Consider the following 12,992-nt stretch of genomic DNA (forward strand, 5'->3'; position numbering starts at 1 on the left):
CTGATAATGGATGAAGTGATAAAAATTGTAAAGCAAAGTAAAAAGCATCCTCTGCCTGTTCTATCTGCTTGTCACTTTGCTCTGGTCCCTCAGTAGGAGAAATGGAAATGGGTGGATGTAAGACAAGCCTGAGCGATGTTTTCGTATTTCCATGCCATGCAGTGCATGAGGAAGAAGCACTGGCTCTGGTGTCAGGAGTTTTACTCTTCAAACATCTATTAAACACGTATTTATTCGAGGCTCCATGCAAGGCATACAAAATTATTTGTTAGTTTGGTCCTTCACCTTAAAAAGCTTACTGTCTCAGGGCATAAAGTGCCATAAACAAGCAATCACAACACAGTGTATTACAGCATAATGTGTGGAACACCTCAGTAATCATGTTTCCAAACTGTAGTGGAAGCACAGAGGAAGGTTCTCTTCAATATTTATTGGCTGTGTTACTTTCCTGAGTCTCCATTTCATCAGCAGTTGCTGCAGAGACAGTATCTAAAAATTGATAACAATTCTATAAAGTCTACTTCCTTGACATCAATCTACCTGCCATTGGCTTGTTCAGAATCACGTCATGCCTGCCCAGCACCATACTGCCCTAAGGAATCTCCTTACCTCCATTCACGTCCCCCGGGTCTATCCGTCTCAGGGTAATTTTTCTAAAAAGCAATTCTGATAATGATGTTCTACCTACCAAAAACTTTGCCAGGAGAATGAAATCCAAACTCCTTAACACAGCATCCAAGGCCTCCTCTGCCTCTCTTCTCCCACCATGCCCGGCTGCCTCCTCTGTTATTCTGTTTCAGTCCTTTGAAAGTGCTTATGGGGCTTCCCTGGTGGCACAGTGGTTGGGAATCTGCCTGCCAATGCAGGGGACACAGGTTCGAGCCCTGGTCCGGGAAGATCCCACATTCCACGGAGCAACTGAGCCCATGCGCCACAACTACTGAGCCTGCACTCTACAGCCCGCGAGCCACAACTACTGAGCCCACGTGCCACAACTACTGAAGCCCGTGCACCTAGAGCCCGTGCTCTGCAACGGGAGAGGCCACCGCAGTGAGAGGCCTGCATACCGCAATGAGGAGTGGCCCCTGCTCACCGCAACTAGGGAGAGCCCACGTGCAGCAGTGAAGACCCAACGCAGCCAAAAATAAATAAATTTATTTTTTTAAAAAAAAGAAAGTGCTTATGGATCTCAGATACATCTAGGAACTTTAAGCCTTTGTTTGTGTCACCTCTCCTTCACCCACCACGCCAAGAGAATAAAGGCCCCTCCTCCTTTGTTAGTCTCTATATATACTCTGGACAGATCTCTATCATGTCACCTAAAACACTTTATTATAATTATTTGTTTTCAACTTTATTTCTACTTTCTGGTCTTTCAAGCATCTTAACACTAGAGATGACGTCATGTACAGAGTAAGTACTAAATGAATGTTTGATGGATTAGTTAATTCAGTAATCATGAGACTCCAGTAAAAATAAGGCAGCAAATCTAATATATTCAAATAACAGATTAAAAGCCGAATTATTCCTTCACTTCAACTTTTTTCGACTTAGTGGGCTGTAAGCTCTTCATAAGAAAGGGTCAAGTCTAACATTCATCCTGCACCCCCAGACAGCTAATTCTGCAAGCAGCAATTGCTCATTAGTTAACAACAGAGTAGTTTTCTTGGAAATGTCTTCAAGGAACTGAGCATGTCTGCAAAAAGCAGGTCTTATGCTCACATAACCTACTGCCCAAATAAAAGTAAATGGAAATCGGTGTTGATAAGCTGGGCAGGGGTGATAGGTCAGAAGATTCGAGAGAAGGGTCTTCTGCAGCCAAGTTACTTCTCTGCCTCACATGCTCCACCTGTAAGCCATGGAGAGCAAGGAGTCTGCTGGCAGAGAGCAATGATGAGGAAACTGTTAACCGAAACCATTGTGAAGTACTTAGAAGCATGGAGCACTCAATACACTCTCCTAGGAACCAGGAAACAGAACCTTTATAATTAATGAACAAAGTTCTCCTGAGTGGACATAAATGATGCTGACACATACATGCAAGGAAATAAACAGAGGAGAGTCATGTGGAGGTTTCAGTCCAAAAAAAGGAAATTAAAATAAACAGGCAAAATGGAAACAGGCCAAATTAGTAGGGAAGGAAATTCCATTGTTGTTATTGGAGATAATACTGTAAACCACAAATAATAAATCAAAACAAAGTGGAAAAACTACATAAAATGGTTTTGGCTGTATCCTCTGTATATTATGGAGACGTAGCTGGATAAAATAGACAAACTGCAGCATCTCAGGGTGAACAATGGAACATCTGTAAGTGTAATACAGCCCAGTGACCCCTTGGGTCTTCCTCTACTGTCTGCCCACAGCTGCTTTCTCATCTCCACGGTGTGGGTGAAGGTTGGCAAATTTTCAGTGTTAGAGACTGAACTCTACTGTGTATTGACTTCCTACAGATTGTTCCTTACCCTGTTTGGGAGACGATGCAATTCCGAGCTTTAAACCGTTCCAAAGTACTTGGGAACTTAGGATGGATGCAGAGAGGCAGCCAGCTCTTATGAGGCTCTTCAAGCATTTTGAGATCCTCTACCCTACCTGAGACTTGAGGCCTTTTCACCCATATTCAGTACATTTCCTCACTCACACACACGAAAAGGCCATATGCATAATATTATTGAGCTCCCATTGCATCCCAGTCACTGCGCTAGGTATTTTCCACATTATGTCAAGTCCATATGATAATGCTTCACGGTAAATGTCACAGTTTTACAGCGATGAAAAAGTTGACTCAGAGAGATTAAGTAACTGCTAGAAAGTTGTAGGGTTCCCAAGTTCACACTCTCTCTCCTAAGTCAGTTCAGAAGGCTTTCAACGCCTACGCTTTATCTCATCACTGGTGGAATGAGACCTCCCTCTCGTGCCACTCCCCCCATGGACTAGAGTTAAAGTGTCACCGTCTTAGGTAACTGGCATAACAGTGCCCCTTGGGAGATGGTCACATCTGATGAATCATAGGTAAGAGTGAGATAGATAGAGGGAGGGAAATTTCATTTAAAAAATGGATCATTCCTTTTCCTCTTTACTCTCATCTTAACTTCTGACCAGGGCAGGCTTTATGGGTGTGACCTGCACAATCACACATGGCCTTTGCTAAGAAGGGCCCTAAGCATGGTAGAATGCTCTGCTGTCACTGTCTTAAAATTCCTAATATTTCAACAAGGGCACCCTGCATTTTCATTTTGCTCTGGGCCCCAAAATTATATAGCCAGTCCTGCTGCTGGCCCAGGCATTATAGGTTTCTTATTTTCCTAAAATGAACTAGAAGTCTATATAGTGGAGCCATTTTTTTGGTAGAATTAAAACATGAGGCATATGTCGACCTTCTTCTACCTCTGAGAGGCTGCATGCCTTAAAGCTGAACTACTGCATTGTTTCTTAAAGCACACGGTCAAGGCTTACAAGCCGACTTCCATGCACATATGAGCCCACTCAAAAGATAAGTAATCACTGTAAACCTAAAAGGCAAAACCTTCAACTCTACTTAATAATTAGTCTAAAATATCATAGCCCTTATAAGCTCTTTGGGAAATCAGTTTTGAAGAACTGTCATCCTAAAACACCTGATAACCAAAGCAGAATTTTTTTTAACCACAGAATGATGAGGACATCCTTAAGTTGGAGGTGGGGTGTAGAAAGGAACTGTATGTCTATAAAGGCAAATATCTGATCAGAGAACACAGAAACAAAGTTTTGCTCAAAAATTTGAAAAGAAGTCGCTTGAGAGCTGTTTTTTGGTTTTGGGTTTTTTTCTAATTGTAAAAGAGTTGTGATTATACATTGTCTCTACTGTCTGAAACAGAGAAGTCAGATAAGAACAGGGAAGACAAGTCTGGTGAAATAGAAGAAAGATGCTTTCAATTGACACTGAGAAACAATTTGCAGACGAGAAAAGCCATGTAAAGGTTTTTGAGGTTACTGCACTCAAGTCCTAGAGCCCTAACATTCCCACCAAAGCTGAAAGGTTTTGCTTTCTTTTGTTTTTTAAGTTAGGTTAAATCCAAAGACCATTCTAGTCAATATTTATAAATCCTAGCTGTCTTATGAGAAATTGATAGCTGTTAGAAATTTGTGAAAATAATAATTTATGATTATATAAGTAATCAAAAAATTATATGATTATTATCAATGTGAAAGTATGTATTTCCTTAAAATTTTTAATTTCTTTAAAGTTTGTGTTTTTAAGATGTGCATTTTCTTTTTAAAATATTTACTACATTTTGCTTATGATATAAAATACGTAATAACAACATTTCTCCCATTACTTCAAAAATAATCGTTGATTGGAGGTCATAACATTTTCTATGGTGATGACAAAAAACATGTTTGAGAGCTTCATATCCTAAATGATCATTAAGTATCAAAAGTAAATAATCAACTTCTCAGGGGCTAATCTTAAAAACGTAAGTATTAAGTGACAATCTAAGAACATGAAAATTTGCCATTACTAGTGTCTGTTCCTACGATTTGATAAATATTACCCATAATGCCCATGAATAATATTTTTGAAACATGGTTTTAAAAGTAAGTGCTAGGGCACAATTTCACTGAACTCTGTATTTATTTTATTAATCCCCATGCTGGACTTTGATAAATCAATCGGTACTTTATTAAATTTGACTTTCCTTCTATGATAGTAAATAATACATGAGACATCCCTCTAAATCATTATCTTTTTTCTCCTACCTCTCCTCTTTACATATTTTTGGAAGGAAAAAAAGTGTTTAATTTTCAGAATGTTACGGGAGTGTTGTGGTGTTTCTTGTCTTTATCTATTAGGTCCATGCTTTTCTTCAGCCCTTGCAGATTCCATCATTTGTATTAATGATACAGTATTTCTGCTTTATTCCCTTTAGACACATAAACTCTTGCTTCTGCCTAAAGAAATCCTTTGCTTTTTTTAACTCAACTCAGATTTCTTCTAATCTTGAAAAAGCCTGGCATTGCCCTGTCCCGGTCTCTTCTAGGATCACTTGTCTTGCTGCCATTTCTTTCCTCCTACCTTCTCTCTGACTCATTCTTCTTCCTAATGAGCTGAGGTCCTGTCCAGATAAGACAGGTTTGTTTATCTCTATCTCCTATTATCTACAACTCTTCCACCTAAAAAGTCTATCTATCAAGACGAGTCTTTGCATCTTAGTTTTACTCAAAGGTTTAGAATAGCATCATACAAAGAGCAGTGAAATTCCAGTCAGGAGACCTGGGTTCAAATCATGTGTCCATAATAATTTCTCTAGGTAAGCCTTGAGCAAACCATTTCACTTTTCAGCCTCAGTTTCCCCCTCTTTAAAATAAATAGATAAACTACAAGGCTGCTGAGACCCCTTACAGGGATAAAACACTCATCTCCCCTCAAATGTAGAAAGCAAAATATGCATTAAATTTGTTTCCAGTAGAGCTGAGGGATCTACACTACTAAACAAAACAGCAAAAAGGTTGTGATTTCTGTGGGTCACTCACATATTGTATTTATTCCCATATTATGCATGCATTCACTATTCGGAAGCCAAACGAACAGCATGAATAGCCCCTTGGAATTGATAGATATAACCTCTGAGTTTTGACTATTCAGGAACAGCCCCAAATTTTCGGTCATGTAGTCAATTGTAAGTTGGCTGAGGCTTTGTAAAGTTGGTGTTTAGGGGTGCTCACCAATCCTTAGCATCCAAATCTAAGGGTGGTTGGGTGGTAGATTTCTCTAATCATGATTGCTATTGCAGTGCTTACAAATTGGGGGATCCAAGAAGGTATTAAGATATAGCCTCCCCAGTTGTGGGAGTGCCTCACGGTGGTCTCACCAGTGTATTCCATCTGAAAAGAGAGAAAGAAGCAGCTGTCTGGAAGCAAGGATTCCTGGTGGGAAATGGAGACTGGGACACAGACAGATAATCAGACAGAAAGAACTCCAGGAAGCCATGACACCGAGAGAGATTTCTAGGTCTGGGAAAGGGGGCATGTCAAGTCATCTTACAGCAATATTAAAGTTATTTGTGTTTGAAGTGACAGCATGTGTCCATGTATTAGAAGGTAAACAGATCTTCATTACCTCTTCCCCTTTGGAATCTCAACAGCATTCTAGTCTGTATAAGGCAATTCACTTATATTCTGCATGTTGCTTTCTTTTGCTTTCCTCAGCTCTGGTCTCCCCCGCTGGACTGCCAGCTCTTTGAGAGCAAGACTGGACATAAATTTATTATACTGCTTCAATTTTTTTAAAAAGCTCAATCACTTTTTTTTTAATCTTCATTTTATTTTCTTTCCATTAAAAAAAAAATTCACTGGAGCCCAAGATAACACATTTACCATTACGATGTATTTTGGAACAAATGTCAATCACCGGGCAACCATTTCCAAAGGAATTTTAATTATGTACTGTCTCACTGAACACTGAGCAAAGTTGCACAATAGTCTGTGGAGTTAGAAGTGACTTTCTCTGAAAGCAACTGTCTCCCGTTAAAAGTAGAAAATTAAAGAAGTGCAAGGCATTCCATTCCTTCTTCATTCAAGTTGATACTTTTTTAAAGGCTGGTCCAACTGCACTTCAGACTTTGTGTACTTTTCCCCCCTCACTGATAGTATTTGGCAGAAGTTTTTAATAATAATTCAAAAAAAAAGAAAAGAAAGAAAAATCCAGACTGAGTTTGTACTACCCTTGTGAACCTCCCTGGAGAAATGCTGCTCTTTGCTCAGCAATTCCTGCTTGAAACAGAGAGCCAACACAAGGAAAACAGCTGGGCTCCCTTCCTGGTCTCCATTCAGAGCGGCCAGTCTGGAAACAAATCTGCAAAGGCAGACGCGGGGGAGGGAGAGGACACCTAAACAGAACAGAGGCTGAGATCACGAAGAATCCTTCAGTGTTCTAAGAGAGAGAGAATTCTAAGGGACTGACTACTTTATGGCCTGCATCTTTATTATAATAAAAAGCTTAGCGATTATGTTGTTTGAAAACTTAAAATGAGATGAAACTGTAGATCACATGACTGTCCCAGGCTCAATATTTCACAGTTCTGTGGACTCCAGCTTTAACTGGCTGGATGAGGGCAAAATACGAAAACCACTAGGGGAGCATCACCCAGTTCACTAGTCCCAGGCTAATTTTTATCTTCCAGTTGAAGACAGTTGAGCTGATTCAGGTCAGAGCCATCTTTTAAGTCCCAACAATAACAACATCAATAGGGATAACATGCCCCTCACCTCCACCCCAGTGAATTCAGCACTCACCGTGCCAGGCACTGGACCTGCACTGTGCAAGCCTCAATTCCTCCTCAGAACAGCCTCAGGAGAAGCTCAGATCAAGAGAGGTGAAGGAACCGGTCCTGGAGTTTCTCTCAAGCCATCCTGACCCCGGAGCTGTGCCCTCACCACTGTACTACACTACACTGCTACTACCCTTTAACAGTCAATGCTCCACTTACAACATGACACCATGTAAATGCTGAAAAATCGGAATTCCCAGGAATCTGAGCTCTTGAAAAGATTCAGAAGAGGGCTTCTCATGGGAGGAATGTGAAATTTTTTAAATGTTAGGTTCAGGGAAGGAAATCTGTTGGGTTTATCAGTTAATGCACAAAATCATTTAACTTCCAAATAGATTGGCCCTCCCACATCTCAGGTTAAAGAGCAGTCTGTTCTCAATCTTTTACTTTACCAAAAACAGAAGTCTAATCTATTTAATTACAGTCACTTTTACTAGGCCATAGGATAATGGCAGGTCCCAAGGCGGGGAAATCTCTTTCAAGAAAACACTTCTGGGAGAGGCGTCTACAGTGAGCTGGCACTAGATCAATCCTTTTCCTCTTTCTCAGTCTCTAAGCAGCAAGGACACCATGAGTTTTGCATATAACATGTATTCTTTTTTTTTTTTTTTGCGGTACACGGGCCTCTCACTGTTGTGGCCTCTCCCGTTGCGGAGCACAGGCTCCGGACGTGCAGGCTCAGCGCCATGGCTCACGGGCCCAGCCGCTCCACGGCATGTGGGATCTTCCCGGACGGGGGCACGAACCCACGTCCCCTGCATCGGCAGGCGGACTCTCAACCACTGCGCCACCAGGGAAGCCTATGTAGTCTTAATTACAATTCCTCTTTCGTTAGATCAGATAACACCTTGCCCCACTCTGATTAATTTCACATAGTAGTGATTAAATCCAGTTACTCCTGCTGAATACCCCAGACACCAGTTTGCCAGACTAAGTGCAGGAAGCTTTATATTCAGAGTAGCATCTTCATTTCCATCTAACTGTGTTGTTCCTTCCTTGATCTTGACCTCTGAAATAGAAACAAACGCCCATACGTGGTGCTAAGGCCAAAAGAAGGGGCCCAATATTCATCCAGCATGGGGGAGGGAGGGATCTGTGTACCTTGTGTCAGGATGACTTTTACCACTGGTTCACATTTTTTACTTTCTTCTCAGCTTCTTTGGCCTGCACCCGTGATGTAACATGACGGACCTAACCCATGTGGTCAAAAACTCAATGACCCCAATGAACACAGGAACACTAAGAGACAATGAAACAAGAAGGAGAAACCACTAGAGATGCTGCTTCCCAACTCTGACACTTGCATAGACCTTGTGGGCTTATCCCCAGGTGACCTGTGCACCCACAGCGAACACAACAGAAGGTCAAAACCATATCTTACGGAATTGGACACAACCTTCCCAAAGGCTGGCACGCTGTAGCACAATGACATTTTCATCAGTAAATGCAGTTACGGTGGTCATGTTCCACGTGTATTGGAAAAGATGCAATCGTTATTTTTGAATGATTTTCAATATTTCCGATTGTTTCAAAGTCTTTTAGTGAACTTTATAAAGACACTCCAACTTCTTTTATTTCTTCTATTCCTTTCCTGTCTTTCACATCAAGCTCTATGAGGGTGTATCATAGAGGATGCATCCTGCATTCATGTGTATATTAGATAAGAGGAAGCTTTTGAATTTACCCTCCATAGTCCATGAAGGATAGAACCCTCACATCATTTTGGATTGAACCACAAGATCTTAAGCCAAAATGAGGCCACTGAAAACCAAATTCTACTCTCAAATCTCAAACAGGTTTCCAAAGCATATTGGAAAACTGCTTTGCATAGCAACAGAGTCAGGAATGTTTTCAGCTCAGTCTGGAGGGAGGACCGTGCTGGGATATATGAAATAGTTACTGACTTAGAACCTACTTTTTGTTTAAGATTGCAAATATTCCTAGCAGGGCCAAGCCTGGATTTCTCATTAGGCCTTCAGAAAGCAGCAGCCATCCGTCACAGTCTTTTCAAAGGCTGCATTAAATGGCTTGTGTACATCTGCAGGGTTTCTGTGTTTGATCCTAGATTATGTTTTCACTAAGGTTAAGGGTTAGAGTTTTGACAGATGTGGCTGTAGTCTAAATGGCCCACGTTATCTGCCCCTTTTCCACACACATACAGTATGCGATAGCCAAGTTTGTGACATGTCTCAACTTTGATACCAGCAAACGAGGGGCGGATGGAATGTGGGCTTGAATACTTAATTAGGTTTGGGTTTTAGTTTCAGAGTCAGTATGAAATCTAGTGCGGCACCTGAGGGGAAATAGGATTATGTCATTCTGTCACTGTTTCATTCCAACTAGGTTGCAGTTTCTTTTCTCTTTCTTTTATTTTCCCCTCTTCTAACTTTTACAGGACTTTCCACTTTCTCCATTTTTTTTTCATTGCCACAGCTTGACCTTGCTATTTCCAATAAACCAAAGTGGAAACTGAATGAGAGTGTGTCTCGGATTCAGACCTCTTCGTGTGAATAGCTATTGTGCAAATATACGATTTAGCATCCCTGGCTTCCTCATTGAGGTCAGTGGGCCAATGTGACTTAACTGCAACAAGATAGCAAACTTCCAGGGACATGACAGTTATGTTGCTTAACCTAAATTAAGTTACCAGCACCACACTATGCACAGGAGGGATGTGCAAGTCCCTAACATTTTACTTATTTAGCCTAATCAGTGTGCCAGGTGTGTATGAGGCAAGGAGGAATAAAGATAAATAAGCACGTGTCCTCCTTTAATCGGCCTACCTGCTGGGAGTTCTTAATCTGAACCACTGGGAAGTCCACAATTATGTGAAGAGAAAGAGATATATTTCAAAATGATAGGATAAGTGTTAGAAGACAGATATGCACAAGGGCATTACATTGAGAGCTCAGTGAGGAAAGTGTGAATCCCCCAGTCACTGAAGCTCTGAGAAGTTAAGTGAATCGCCCAAGGTCACATAGCAGAACACAAATTTGAAAACAGATCTGTCTGATTCAGAACAAAGCTTCCCTTTCCATTCTATAATGGCTTTTCACAATTTTCACAGAATTGTGGCTACGTTAATTTGGCTTTGTAACATTAATGGTTAAAGAGAAGCACTAACTCTTTGCACTCAGGTAGACAAGGAAAGGCCAAGAGGGTTATCTGAAATCTGTGCTTCCTTATCTACCAAAGCTGAGAGCCCGCTTCTTCCTACGGCCTTTCACATCCCACTGTGCCAGCTCCTCTCCAATCCTGGGTGCCTATCACCCTTCCCCAGGCCTGCCCTTCCAGAGCTAAATAAACAATTATGCCACTATTGCTAAAAAGTGGCAGAAAACAGAAGCAAAAATTGACATTGTCGGTTCTCTCACTTCTCAGTCCCATATGGACATTTTTGCTACAAAACTATGGTGATCTGAAAGCCTAATTATTTTTTAAGACTTTCTTTAAAACAATATATGGACCCTATTACAGTACTCACTGACTTCTTCACTCTGCCTCTGCTCTGGGGGTTGGTGAGTTTATGATTTACAGCTCAAGTGAATGCTGTGCTCAGGTTCATTGCTCCAATGTGATTATAGCTGACAGTGGTTCTGGATACCAGAGTGCTTTTAACGATTATTAACTTCACTGTGGGCTGAAAAATGACTTACACGCTAGTGAAGCTTAAGTAGGCTCAGCATCACAGCTTCTGTGCATTTTACTCCATTTCTCCACTTTAGTCTGGACACAAAGAAAGTGTGGGGGTTTATTTTTTTTATCGTTTTGTGTGTCCTAAAAAGGAATTCCAGGCTAGTTGCTTTGGACATATAATATCGTCCAGAGGATGAACTACCATGAAATCAGGTCCAAGTAGTTTTGAGGTCTTACCTGAGAAATAAGGGCACTGACTAAGTCAGCCTAGACATCTGTCAAGAGGCTGCCTGGGTGAAAGTTGATTGAGTCTCTCTCCCTCTCTGTTTCCTTGCTGTAGACCTCCAGAGTTGTTTAGATTTACTCCAGTTCCTACTGGACCAATTAGTCAAAAATAAGTTCTGTATTCTCCCAATTAAAATCTGGAAACACTCACCTTCCATGTACAATGGGCTGTCCTGGCTGGTCTCACACAGCCAAAAAGGAACTTAAAATAGAAAGGCAGGACTCTCAGTACATTTGAGTAGCACATGGAGTGTCACATCAGTTTTAAACATTAAGTGTCCCCATTGCTTTAGTCTGAGCTCTTGAGCCAAACTAATAACCTCACTCTCCTTTTCCATCATCTTGGGGAGACGAGGTAGTGGAATGAGTTAAAACTCCTTAGCTGATCTTCTCTGCTGGGCCAAACCATGCAAGCACCATCCTTTGGGTCCAGTTTGGGACTTTTATGAGAGAACCTCTCTGTCTCTTGGTCTTAGCCAGTATTTAGGGAGTAAGTGCTATATATCATAGCCAAAGTTTGTGCCAAAATAGTTAAATCTTGCTTCATTTGAACTACAAGGAACTCCTAGGGCGATGCACTACAGATGTAAAGAAAGTTTGACAAATATTGGTCAGAGTGAGTAATGACTTGCATACCTATTCCAGGGGGAAAAAAAAAAAAGATCTAGAAAAAAGAATAAGAAGAAAGGAAGGGTCAGTAAGACTTCCCCAAGGTGAAGAAAATCTATCACCTCTCTATTCCATAATCCTGCAAATGGGCCTGACAATGGCTTTCATACCCCAGTGAGTCTGAAGTAGGTTGCACACCCCTGACTTGGTACCCAAGACTGTACCCTGGAATGCAGAGAAAAATTACAACTTTGATTTGTATGCTTATTTCATCTCATCTGTTTTATTTCTATTTGTTATATTTTATAGTACATATAAATGTTAGAATAATGGTGTATGTATACAATTTAAAAATAATTGTATGTATACTGGAGGACACTCCAAAAAAATTGAAGTGAGAAGAATATTCAACCAAAACACTTTCAAAATCACTGCTTTCCACAAATAAAGCACCCATGGTTCATACTTTTTAACTCACTACAGAATCCTTCTCTTCCTCATGGATTTCCTGTATCCTCTAATGGCGAGATACAAACTTTATTTAGGTGATACAAACGAAATTTAACACGTCATGAACTGGACAGTCTCCTGTCAGAGAACTACAAAGTGAGGCAGAAGGCAAGAAACTTTTATAGGATAAAGAATAAGGAACAAGGAAGAGACAAATAGGAAATATCAGATAGTCAATGTTGTTTGTGGTGAGAAGGCCCGGAGTGGGCTTGGCGCGTTTGGGGACTGGATGACTGAACACAAGTATACTGCACTTTTGGTCAGGCAGAGCTTTTACAAGGATACAAAGTTATCTAAGTTTCAGTTTGATGACATGACACCCCAGGCAAGAGTGGCTCCATCTTGGGCCTAGAGATTTATTTCAACACCATCCACTCGGATACGCAAGCTAGCAATCTCAGACTCATCCTCAACTGGTCCCTGTTACTAAGCTCCTTATCCAAGGGATCACAAAGTCCTATTGATTACTTCTTTGAAGGCATCTCAGATCAGAGCCTTTTCTATATTCCAGCCACCACCTTGATACATACTTTCATTATCTCTCGGTTGAACTTCTCCAATAGCCAAGTTACTAGACTCTCCGCCCTTGAGTCTTCTAGTCATTCTCCATACCATCACCAGAGTAGCCTTTCTAAAAACCTT

General features: G+C 41.0%; 1 protein-coding gene across 2 annotated transcripts in view; it reads right to left on the minus strand.

Moving 5' to 3' along the window:
* Nucleotides 1-12,992, minus strand: part of RGL1 (ral guanine nucleotide dissociation stimulator like 1) — a 278,601-nt gene that overhangs the window by 176,084 nt on the left and 89,525 nt on the right. The window lies entirely within an intron of this gene.

Source organism: Orcinus orca, chromosome 1 (assembly GCF_937001465.1).
Source record: "Orcinus orca chromosome 1, mOrcOrc1.1, whole genome shotgun sequence".
In the NCBI taxonomy this organism is placed as follows: domain Eukaryota; kingdom Metazoa; phylum Chordata; class Mammalia; order Artiodactyla; family Delphinidae; genus Orcinus; species Orcinus orca.